This window comes from Vitis vinifera, chromosome 18 (genome assembly GCF_030704535.1).
Source record: "Vitis vinifera cultivar Pinot Noir 40024 chromosome 18, ASM3070453v1".
NCBI classification, from domain to species: Eukaryota; Viridiplantae; Streptophyta; class Magnoliopsida; order Vitales; family Vitaceae; genus Vitis; species Vitis vinifera.
Genome location: NC_081822.1, coordinates 35,214,243 through 35,226,027, shown reverse-complemented (window position 1 = coordinate 35,226,027; position 11,785 = coordinate 35,214,243). Strand labels below are relative to the sequence as shown.

The 11,785-nt window shown below is 34.2% G+C and overlaps 1 pseudogene; it reads left to right on the top strand.

The window, feature by feature from the left end:
• Positions 1–3,725: 3,725 nt before the first annotated feature.
• On the top strand, positions 3,726–5,751 carry LOC100267156 (mannan endo-1,4-beta-mannosidase 5-like; annotated as a pseudogene).
• Positions 5,752–11,785: the final 6,034 nt, after the last annotated feature.

The following is an 11,785-nucleotide window of genomic DNA, read 5'->3' as shown; positions in this document are numbered from 1 at the left end:
CACTTTAAAGTCACCTGGGCCAACACTTGGTAAGGCAAGTGATTTCCAACCATGGAAATGCACTAGTTTACCCCTTGCGAGCCTCTGGGAGGTGACTTCAAGGTAGGATTTTTTAGAATAGTCAACACTTGGTAAGCTTTTAGACTCCTAGGAGACATCCATTAGTTATCTCTTGCGAGCTTTTGACGGGTAATCCAAGGTTAAAGATCACCTTGAATGGTTAAGGCTTAGTGAGAGGCTTAAACCATTGCAAGTTGCATCATTGAGAGAATTAAAGTGAAATCTAATTGAAGGAGTCTCTGTACATCACCAATTAGAGAATTGACTATATGTTGAATCTCTAACGCGAGGAAATGAACCATCTGACCAGAGCCGTGTCTTTTGCATGAGGAACCACCCCAGTGAACCTAAATCTCAAAGGAATGCTTTTCTTCCTAAATTATTCCAAACTTCTGTTATGTTAGTTAGTTTAAGTCTAAACCTTTACCAATCAAAGTTTGTGTTTTACTTCTTAAGCTAACCATGAAATGAAACAAAACCAATTCACTTGGAATTGGTATCATTGATAGCTTGTTAATCTTTCCCAGTGGACGATCCTAGAGCCACTATACTATAGTAGCTTTTTCTTTGCTACCCTAGTATATGGTGTTATAGGTTACAAATTTTGTTGATTAATCCCTCAATCAAGGAGCACCAGCTGGACACGAATCAGCTGAGACACCAATTGGGCACGAATCAGTGGCCCAACCAGACAAAAAGTCGACTTCGGTTTCAAAAAAACCAATTATTTTTTAACCACCCTTTTTGCTCAGGCAAAATAGGCAAGTTAAAAATGGGGGCATTATAGGGACCCCTCCCTCCGAGAACACGTGGCACGCATTTTGCAGTGACACGTGGCACGCATCTTACAGTGACACATGGCACTAATTGTCATCCGAGTCACCCTCATCCGGATCTTCCTATAAAGCACACATGGCACGCTTTTCCGGACTACCTCAAGGAAGATCAAACGACATTTATAAACGTATCATCCGGACGGCTTACACAATACATCCGGATGATCAACATATGCCATCCGGATACAATGGTCCGGATTATTGACTGAAGTAAGCAAGTCTCACACGTTACCACAACAGCCTGTCATGGCCCACATTCCGCCACCTGTAGGATGAGAGGACAGGATGAAGTGACAACAAGTCATTTCCTACGATCATTCCACATGATCACTTCCCACGATCTCTGACAGCCGCATCACCTGTCACGATCCCTGTCAGCCGCCCGTAGGGTGATGATGGTCATGCTGCCACCTAATGTCATCATGACAAACATAAAATATCTCCCCACCATTAATGAGAGGAACAATGCTCCTGGAACTATATATATCAACCTTCACACAGAGGAAGTAAGCTTGTTATACCTAGTAAAAGGTCAACTGATTTGTCCCTCTCCCAAACCATGGCTAACAAAACCATCGGAGGGTGCATCCGGACACCCCGTCCGGATGCCCTTTTTGTAGGTATAACGACTGAATCAAGAACCTATTTTGGTTGAGGTCGCGCATCCATCCATTTGGCAACTACGTGAAACACCAGGAGCGCGAGGTATCAACAATTGTTACAATAGAGAAGATTTATCAAAAGTTAATTTAGATTTATGGGCACCAAAGATAATATCTTTTCACACCTATACAGAGCTCCATGAATAATGATCTCTTGGCTTTCAAATTTAATTTAGATTCCTTCACATAAAAAAAGACAACCAAAAACTTAATAAGGAATCATAATCATTTGCAGGTTTTTTAGACCGTACCTTAATAAGAGTTCTACCTTTAATTATATCGGGTACTCTTTTCCATCATTTGGCAACATATATCGAGTACTCTTTTCCAACGATGTCATAATTGTGAAATGTTGAACAATGCTCTCATTTTGACATGGAGAAATGGATCACTTTTTTTATTCACCTCCATTTTCTAATCTTAGATAGTTGATCTTCCAACTAGTCTGACTTTCAATCATCTCGTTCTATTTAAAAAACACTCCCAAAGCTTCATTCTTAGTTTTCATGGCATACACCCCAACCCTTTTACATTACATACAGCCAAACCCTTCTACAGAAGTCATCAACAAAAGAAACAAAATAGTGCATACCTTCTAAAGATGCTACTCAGGCTGATCCCAAATCATCTGCATGGAAATAATCTAAGATACCTTCAGTACAGTGGAATATTGCAGTCTCAAATATCACTACTCTTGTTTGCTTTCCAAAAATATAGTGCTCACAAAATTTTCCAAAAATTCAGCTGCAGTTTACTGAAACACAACAGATATTTTATTCCTTTGGCTTGGGTCTGCTGCTACGTTCATCATCCAGTAAGGGTTAAATCCATTGAAGAAGAAAGGGGAACAGTCCAGGATGAATTGAGTATTTTTGAGTTTGAAGAAATCCTGAATATCGAAGAAGCACTCTAGCTTTACAAACGAGGGCTACAAGAAGTATGCCATTACACTAAGTGGGCTTGTTTCAGGAATTCTTGTTGGTTTAGATCGCATGAGGAACTTGCGTTGAGTTCTCTGTTTATTTATAGATAGAGAATGAAAAGAGAAGTTTGCTAATTTAGGAAAGCTTTTACACGTGAAATGGTGACGAAAATTGGGAGGTGTAATCAGTAGAGAGAGATTGTGAACAATGAAGGAAAACAGGAAGAAGATAGGGCAGTTGAAGGTGTTGGTTAGTTTTAGTTGAAGAGAACATGGAATTGTTGAGGCATCAGTGATTAAAGATTCAATAGCAATTTCATTAAGATAAGGATAAAAATATGTTACTAAATATAGGAAACATGCAGCTGACGGTTGCAATACATGTGGGCCGTTGATGACATGGCTATTTGCAGCCCCTTAAGATTTAAAAATGGCGGTAGAATAACTCCCCCTTTCCCCCAAAAAGTTGCACTTCCACAACAAATAATTTTAGTATATACATACATACATAGAGAGAGAGAGAGAGAGAGAGAGAGAGAGAGAGAGAGAGAGATGAGAGATGAGAGATGAGATGTGGGTCAAAATATCTTACTAAACATAGGAAACATGTGTGGGCCGTTGATGACATGGCTGTCTGCAGCCTCTCAAGATTTAAAAATGGCCCTCGAATAACTCCCACATTCCCTGAAAAAGATTTGAAAATGGTACTTCAGCCATCTCATTATGGTCACATGAGTTTTGAACTAAAGCTTTCTAATACATAAATCTGGATTGTTGAATAGTGATTATTTTTAAAAAAAAAAAAAGAATTATATAGGAACAAATAATTAGGTGAAGATATTAAAAATGATATCTAGTATATATATATATTAGCCCATTGCAAAGTACATATTAAGATATTATATTTATTTTATCATATGCCCAAATTCAGTCCATGTTCTAGTCATGTGACACTTTCCATGTGTTGATTCATCATTGTGAAGGTAGGTTGGCCTCACACCATGTGAGATAGATAAAGTAACAACTTCTGAAGGGAATATGAGGTTATCCAGGGGGCACAGTTTTTTTAATTTCTTGGTAGGCTACAGATGGCTTTGTCATTAACAGCCCACATGGATTGAAACCATCAGCAGCATATTTGCCATATTTAACAACAAATTTTGAGCCTCATCTTAAGGAATTTCGGTTAAATCTTTAATTATAACTGCCTTAACAATTCCATGTTCTCTTCAACTAACTTTTAACCAACACTTTCAACTACGATATCTTCTTCCTCTAATTTTTCATTCTTCACAATCTCTCTCTACTGATTACACCTCTCAATTTTCCTCATGATTTCACATGGAATATGACGCAGCCTCTCCTCTGCTAAAAGCTTTCCTAAATTATCAAATTCCTCTCTCCATTTTTTTGCTATAAATAAGCAGCAAACTCAACACAAGTGCTTCATATCTAGACCAACAAGAATTCCTAAAACAAAACCCAGTTACTACAATGGCCTACTTCAGTAGAATCATCTCCTTTTCAGTGCTTTCCCTACTCATTGCCCTAGCTTGTGAAGCTAGAGTACTTCTTCAATCTTCGGGATTTGTTCAAACTCGAAATACTCAATTCATCCTCAATGGTTCCCCTTTCTTCTTCAACGGGTTTAACTCATACTGGATGATGAACGTGGCTGCAGATCCAAGCCAAAGGAGTAAAGTGTCGGATGTTTTTAGCCAGGCTGCAGCTGCACGGCTGAGTGTCTGTAGGACATGGGCATTCAACGATGGAGGCACCCAAGCTCTTCAAATATCTCCTGGAGTTTATGATGAGCGTGTCTTTCAGGTTCCAACATCTCCAGAAATCCTTTTTTAAATTTTTTTTGGCCATTTATGTATAGATTTAAGTTACTAACTCTTTTGATACTTAAATATGACAACAAATATTCAGGGACTTGACTTTGTGATCTCGGAAGCAAAAAAGAATGGAGTCCGCTTGATTTTGAGTTTGAGCAACAACTACAAAGACTTTGGAGGAAGGCCTCAGTACGTGAATTGGGCTAGAAATGCTGGTGCTCCAGTGAACAGTGATGATGATTTTTACGCTAATGAAGTCGTGAAAGGCTACTATAAGAACCACGTTAAGGTACAAATTATAAATACCTAACTTAGATTTGCTGAAGACTCTGGCAGGCATTGTTTTTCCTAATGACTTGATTCCTGATACTAATTTTGGCTTAATTTCTTGCAGAGAGTGCTAACAAGGATCAATACAATCACCAGAGTTGCTTACAAAGATGACCCACAATCATGGCATGGGAACTGATAAACGAGCCACGCTGCCAAGTTGATTACTCTGGAAAAACCCTAAATGTGAGCCTTGACACACCCCATAACATTAGTTGGTAGCCTTTGGTGCACATGTTTATAATTGTCGAGAAGTGCTTCCTTAAACTAATCACAATTTTCAATATGACAGGGATGGATTCAAGAAATGGCAAGCTTTGTAAAATCCATTGACAGCAATCACTTGTTGACAGTAGGCATGGAAGGATTCTATGGAGATTCAATGCCAGAAAAGAAGGCAATAAACCCTGGTTACCAAGTTGGCACAGATTTTATTAGCAATCATCTTATTAAGGAGATTGATTTCTCAACCATACATGCATATCCTGATATTTGGTGAGTAATACATTCTAATTACTTCTCGCTAACAATTATAATTATAAGTTTATTAAGAACATGCATGTTGAAGTTAACATCTTGTATGCCTGATTTCCAATAGGCTGTCTGGGAAGGATGACAGCTCACAGATGGCTTTCATGCTAAGATGGATGACGAGCCATTTGACAGACTCAGAGACAATAATAAATAAGCCAATGGTTTTTTCTGAATTTGGGAAATCAAGCAAAGACCCGGGATATAGTCTAAGTGCAAGGGATTCATTTTTGAATGCTGTTTATACCAACATCTACAACTTTGCAAGAAGTGGAGGAATCGGTGGAGGCTTGGTTTGGCAACTCATGGCCGAGGGGATGCAGTCATATGATGATGGGTATGAGATTGTTCTGTCTCAAAATCCTTCAACAAGCAGCGTCATTACTCAACAATCTAATAAAATGGCAGTCCTTGATCGGGTATAAATATATAGGACATGAGAAGTTATTATCAAGCGCAAGTTACTATCAAGCGCGCATATGGAGTACTTGCATTGAAGCAGCAGGCTGAAAGCACTTGGAGAGTGTTAGCATTAGAATTTAGTGCTTATGAACTAGGACTTTATAAACACAACCTGATGTACTTAGCCATTGATTATTTCAAGGATTAGTTTCAATCAAAATTGTTGTTTTTTATCCTCTTACATATTGGTTCCATAGTTGTTTCCTACTGTATCCTTTTTGGTTCATTCGAAATATAAGAAATCGGGTTTTCATTTAGTTAACTATGCCAATCTGGGCAGTGGTTTTTTTTTTTTTTTTTAATTATTAAGCATTATGTTAATTTTTAATTTTACCATGTTGCCATATTTTGGAATAGGCTTGAGATGATATTACTAAATATTATTAGTCCTATTTTTGACTTTGAACCCTAACAAGTCCCAATGGTCTGAAAGCAACCTATGCAATTCAGGTCATCAACCTACGATTTTTTACTTGGACTTTTACCATCTAACAGTATGAAATGCATTTTATGCGTATATTTTAATATGTAATGTATTTTCTAGATTGATCTTATTTGAGTTGTAAACTTTTTCTTTTTTATTCAATCACTTTCAATATTTTATATTGTTTGATTTTTAATTTTTTTTCTTTTGATTTTAATTTCTATTTTATCTTATTTGTTTACTTTATTTAAAATTAAAAAATAACAATTTATTTTATAATCCTCACCATAAATAAATAAAATAAAAACATATTATATTTATATTATTTTCAATTAGCTTTTTTAATTGAGACCAAAAATTGATCCACTCATAAACACCCTTTGAAATTTGTAACTTATACTTTTTGATTTATATTTGATATTATATTTATAAAAATAATGAATATAAATTAATTTTCAATGTTAACGGACCATAATATCTTTAAAGTTTATGCAATATATAGAAAATAATAAACTCCAGTTGATATATTTTTTCAGTTGATAATGCCCACCACCTGGTTGATGAAATGCCGCACGGTAGTTTTGTGTCTTGGATTGCTCTGGTTTCATCTGGGTAAGCCCTCCTCTCGCCTTGTACCCATATTCTTGAAGAGGGAGCAACAACGTCAACAGCAGCACCAATATAATTAAGCAGCCACAGCAGCACATTCCCTGCAGCAACTAGCAACACATCACCAGCTGTAGCGATAGCAGTTGCGCCCCACATCAAACAGGCTGATTCATATGCAAGGAATTTACTATGTACGCTTTTTATAGAGACGATGGACTTGAGGTCTTCCTTAATCTTCTCCATCAACATAATCATGGGCCCCAGAACTTGTACACTCTAAAAGGGCACCCTCCTACATATTTCCAAAATAAAAAAGGAAAAAGAAAAAGAAAAACATTGACGGTATTATAAATGGGCTGCGCCAAGATTTTAATATCCAACCATGTAATAATAAGACATTCTAAAGCTTTGCTAATAACGATATGAGGATCAGGCGAAGCTGGGCCCATTTATAACACACTAGAAATGCAGCAAACTAAGAAAGCCCAAACAAGAACCGACCCACGTATAATGGGCTTGTTTTTTCATATCACTTTAAAAATTAGACTCCACAAGACTTTTAATGGTAGTGACTTTATAATTAATTAGAATCCTATGTTATTTAATTTTTTCATAAAATTTGATCATATTTAATAATTCCCATGAAAATTAAAAATGAAAGTAAATATTAAATCTATACGTGCTTACATTCAAAGATTGATTTCAAACCCTACATTTGCTCTCTATACAAAAAGACTTTTGTAAAGAAGAGTGAATATTCATACCTAGGTTTCTAATGAGAAATGACTATTTTACTCCCTTTATTATCTTATTTCTATTTTTTTTTCAATTCAATTAAATCTTAATACTAAAGATTAATTGTTTGAATATAAATGCCCAATTAATTTATTTGGCTCATTAATTTTTTTTTAACTTGAACCCAAACTCAAAATTAAAATCCAATTATATTTAAATAGCCCAAAGTTTTTATTTTCTTAATTAATAAAATTACAAATTTACTTAAGCTTGGGGTTGGGTTGTTGCATATGTAATTTTGAATTTCATGTTGTTAATGAGTGCTCCCTTCAAATGAAATTTTGTGTTATTTGAGAAATCGAAGTACCAAAAATCAAGGAACTAGCTAGCAACAAAAATAGTTGAATTAAAATTACAGTTGACAATATCTTATTTATTTTATTTTGATTTTAAATAGAGAATTTTTATATTTGATGCCTAAGAAGCTCGATAAGAATATGGTGATAAAAAATAAATATAGGATGAACTAATTTTTTTTGCTCCAATCAATTATGATTTTAGCCTTTTGAATATTTACCTGGTTTTCATTTATTGACTATAAACGTTCTTTTCATATGTTTGTATAAATGTGTCATCCAACTATATCATCCTTTTACATTTATAAAATTTAACGTTTTTTCCCATTAAATTATCAATATGTCAAATATAATTTATTAGAAGTTTTTGTTCTTATCCAATCTTGTATTTTTCGAAGAAGGTGCAAGGATAAGCTCACAAGAATAAGTTTCTAGTATTTTAATGCAAACATTAAGTGAGCACAACAATAATCAACTTAGTTTTTAAAGAAAGTTTGAGGATAAGCTCACAAGAAAAAATCCCGAAGACAATGATTTTTATTTTTATTTTTTGGCATTTTAATGCCAACATTAGGTGAACAGAAGGAAATCAAATGTAAGTTGAAAAATTCAACTCAGTTTTTATTAAAATTTTAAATACATTATCATCTTTATTTAAATATTGTTAGTGTGTATCTATGGTTGAAATTTATTCAATGCAAATTCAAAATAAAATCAAAAATGAAAGAAAAATTGTGATGTGGAAATATGTTGAGAGAAATTTCATCTAGTAGGTTCTATTTGAATCACATGACAAGTGGGAAATGAATTTATAGTAACCTCGTATACATGGAAGAAAAATAATCATAAGTTTTGTTACAACAAGAGTGTATGAATAGTTGCTATTGTTCTTTGATTCTTACATGATAAATTAAGTATTGTCAATTTTTTAACAAGTAATTGTAACTTCTCTTCATTTTTCATTTGAAGTACTATCTGCTCATATAAAAATTATTTAATTTGTTTAGTATGAGATATTTAACTAGCCACTTCAAGCTAAGTGAGTTTTAAACTTTTATAATTTTTTATTCATTTTTATTTTTTATAAAATAAAAATCTGTTCATTAAAATTTTACCATTGATAAAGTATATACTAAATTATTTTAGGTTAAAATTGATATTTTTCTAGAATAAAAGTTTTTTCTTAATTCCTTCGTACAATAGAATTAAAATTTTAAATAAAACATGTTTAATTAATTTATAAAAGTCTAAGTGCAAGGGATTCATTTTTGAATATTGTTTATACCAACATCTACAACTTTGCAAGAAGTGGAGGAATTGGTGGAGGCTTGGTTTGGCAACTCATGGCCGAAGGGATGCGGTCATATGATGATGGTATGAGATTGTTGTGTCTCAGAATCCATTGATTATTTCAACCAGATGTATTTAGCCATTGATTATTTCAAGGATTACTTTCAATCAAAATTGTTGTTGTTTTTTATCCTCTTACATATTGGTTCCATAGCTGTTTCCTACTGTATCCTTTTTGGTTCATTTGAAATATAAGAAATCGGGTTTTCATTTAGTTAACTAAGCCAATTTGGGCAATGATTTACTATGATGAAAGGAATCAATTACAAACATATTATAATATTTTTGCTTATTCCCTATCCATTTTCAGTAATGGGCAAGGTTTTAGCATAGTTATTGATACCAAATTAAGTAATAACCAGTATGCTGAGGAATATCCCATTATAGTAGTATCGTTGCCAAGTAAGATTTGAAGTTCATTTTCCCTCATTTACTTGTCTATTATCAATGCATGCATGCTTGATTTTTGGTGATAACCTTTCATTCATATTTTATGGACTGATCAAAGCTTTCACGTCTCTGTTAATTCATTCCTATGCCCACACACTCCACTAGACACTCCATCAAAGGGGCCCGAATCTTCAATTTCCAACATCAAGGTATGACGATTTCAATAAAAAATAAAGAGGACCAAATTATAAGCTAGTTAAATCAATAATCATCCAAAGTGAGAAGATCATTTCAAGGGTAAAAAGGAAGACTTAAGGCCCTCTTTCCTCAACCTAAATAACTACTTGAAAGACATAAAAGCAAGATTAAATTTAGGAACAAAAACAAAGTGTGGGAAAATGAACATCGAAATTCTCAAAGGAAATTAGTTCAAGTTATTGCAAAGAAACTAAAATATAAAAAGAGAGGGAGGGAGAGAACATGAGGCAACCTAAACTCCAACTGCCACAAGATCTCCTTTTCTAACAGCTCGCCAAAATTTCCTCCCCCTCCCCCGCAAAGAAAAAGAAGAAAAAGAATTACTGCAAAAAAATAGGGCATGTTTGGTGAATGTTTTCAAGAATAGTTTTTCGTTTTTGAGAACAAAAAACACACAAAATGTGTTTAATAAGAGAGTGTTTTTTGTTCCCATGTCTTCTTCGTGTTTTCTAAAGCCCGGTTTTCAAAAAACAAAAAAAATGATGTTTTCCGTGTTTTTGCCAATGTTCTAAAAAGAAAAAAAAAAAAAAAAGATGTTCTCGGTGTTTTCAATTAGTGTTCTTGAGTGTTCTCATCTTTTCACTGTGAAAATCAGAAATTGAGAAAATAAGAAAATCGGTCAAACAAAAATTCGACCAAAAACTTAACATTATTCAATTTTATTTTTTTTTGGTCATTTATGTTTTAATATTTTTTTGATATTTTAAAGCCAAAACCTTCATAAATTCTATGATTTCCCATAAACCAAATAAAACATAAACAATAACACAGAAGACCAAGAATGCAAAAAATAAAAAAGAACAAAAAAATTAAAACAAAAACTGAAACCCTAACTAAGAATCTTTACAACAATCACAGTCTGGATTTTGGTGTCAATGAGTAATGTTTTGATCTTAGAAGAAAGAAATAGTTCAACCATCATAAATAAAAGTTGGGATATTGGAAGAGAAACGGAGACAAGGAGAAAGGGAAACGGAGAATAGGAGTGAAAGAGAAATGGAGGAAAGAAGAAGGATTGACTGGAGAATAGGTTTGAGTCTCAAACTTCAAATTGATAAATGGTAGTTTTTTCCATTCATACTTTCATTCGTTCATGTACAGAGAATATATATAGGGTAATTACCATTCTAAGAATGAGAAGGAATGATACAAGGAAATAACAATTAATATCCTAATATCTCAACTTTCCTAATATCTCAATATTCCTAATATCTTAATATTTATAATATCTCAACTTTCCTAATATCTAAACATTCTTAATATCTCAACACTAAATGATATAAGGAAACAATAATATAAGGAAAGCATTCCTAATATCTCAACACTCCCCCTCAAGTTGGTGCATAGATGTCACACATGCCCAACTTGTCTAAAAATTTTGAGAACACTTGACTTGAGACAGCTTTGGTAAGGATATCAGCCAATTGATCTTCTGATCGAATCTTAGGCAATTCCACAATCTTATCATCCAACTTTTCCTTAATGAAGAATCTATCCACCTCGACATGCTTTGTACGATCATGTTGTACTGGATTATGAGCAATGTCACATGCGGTTTTATTGTCACAAAACAATCAGATTGGTTGCCTAGATAGGTAACCTAAATCCTGTAAGAGAAGTCTTAGCCATAATGCCTCACAGAGTCCTAGAGCCATACCTCTAAATTCTGCTTCTGCACTTGAACGAGCGACGACATTCTACTTCTTACTTTTCCATGTCATAAGATTACCACCTACAAAGGTAAAGTAACCAGATGTAGATCGCCTATCATCCACTGCACCGGCCCAATCAGCATCAGTATATACTTCTATACTCTGATGATTAACATTTTTAGTGAACAAAATTCCCTTCCCAGGAGCATTCTTCAAATACCTCAAAATACGCATAACTGCATTCATATGTTGCTCTCCAGGATTATGCATGTATTGACTCACTACACTCAATGGATAAGCAAGATCTGGTCTTGTATGAGCTAAGTACATTAATCTCCCCACAAGTCTCTGGTATCTTCCCTTATCGGTT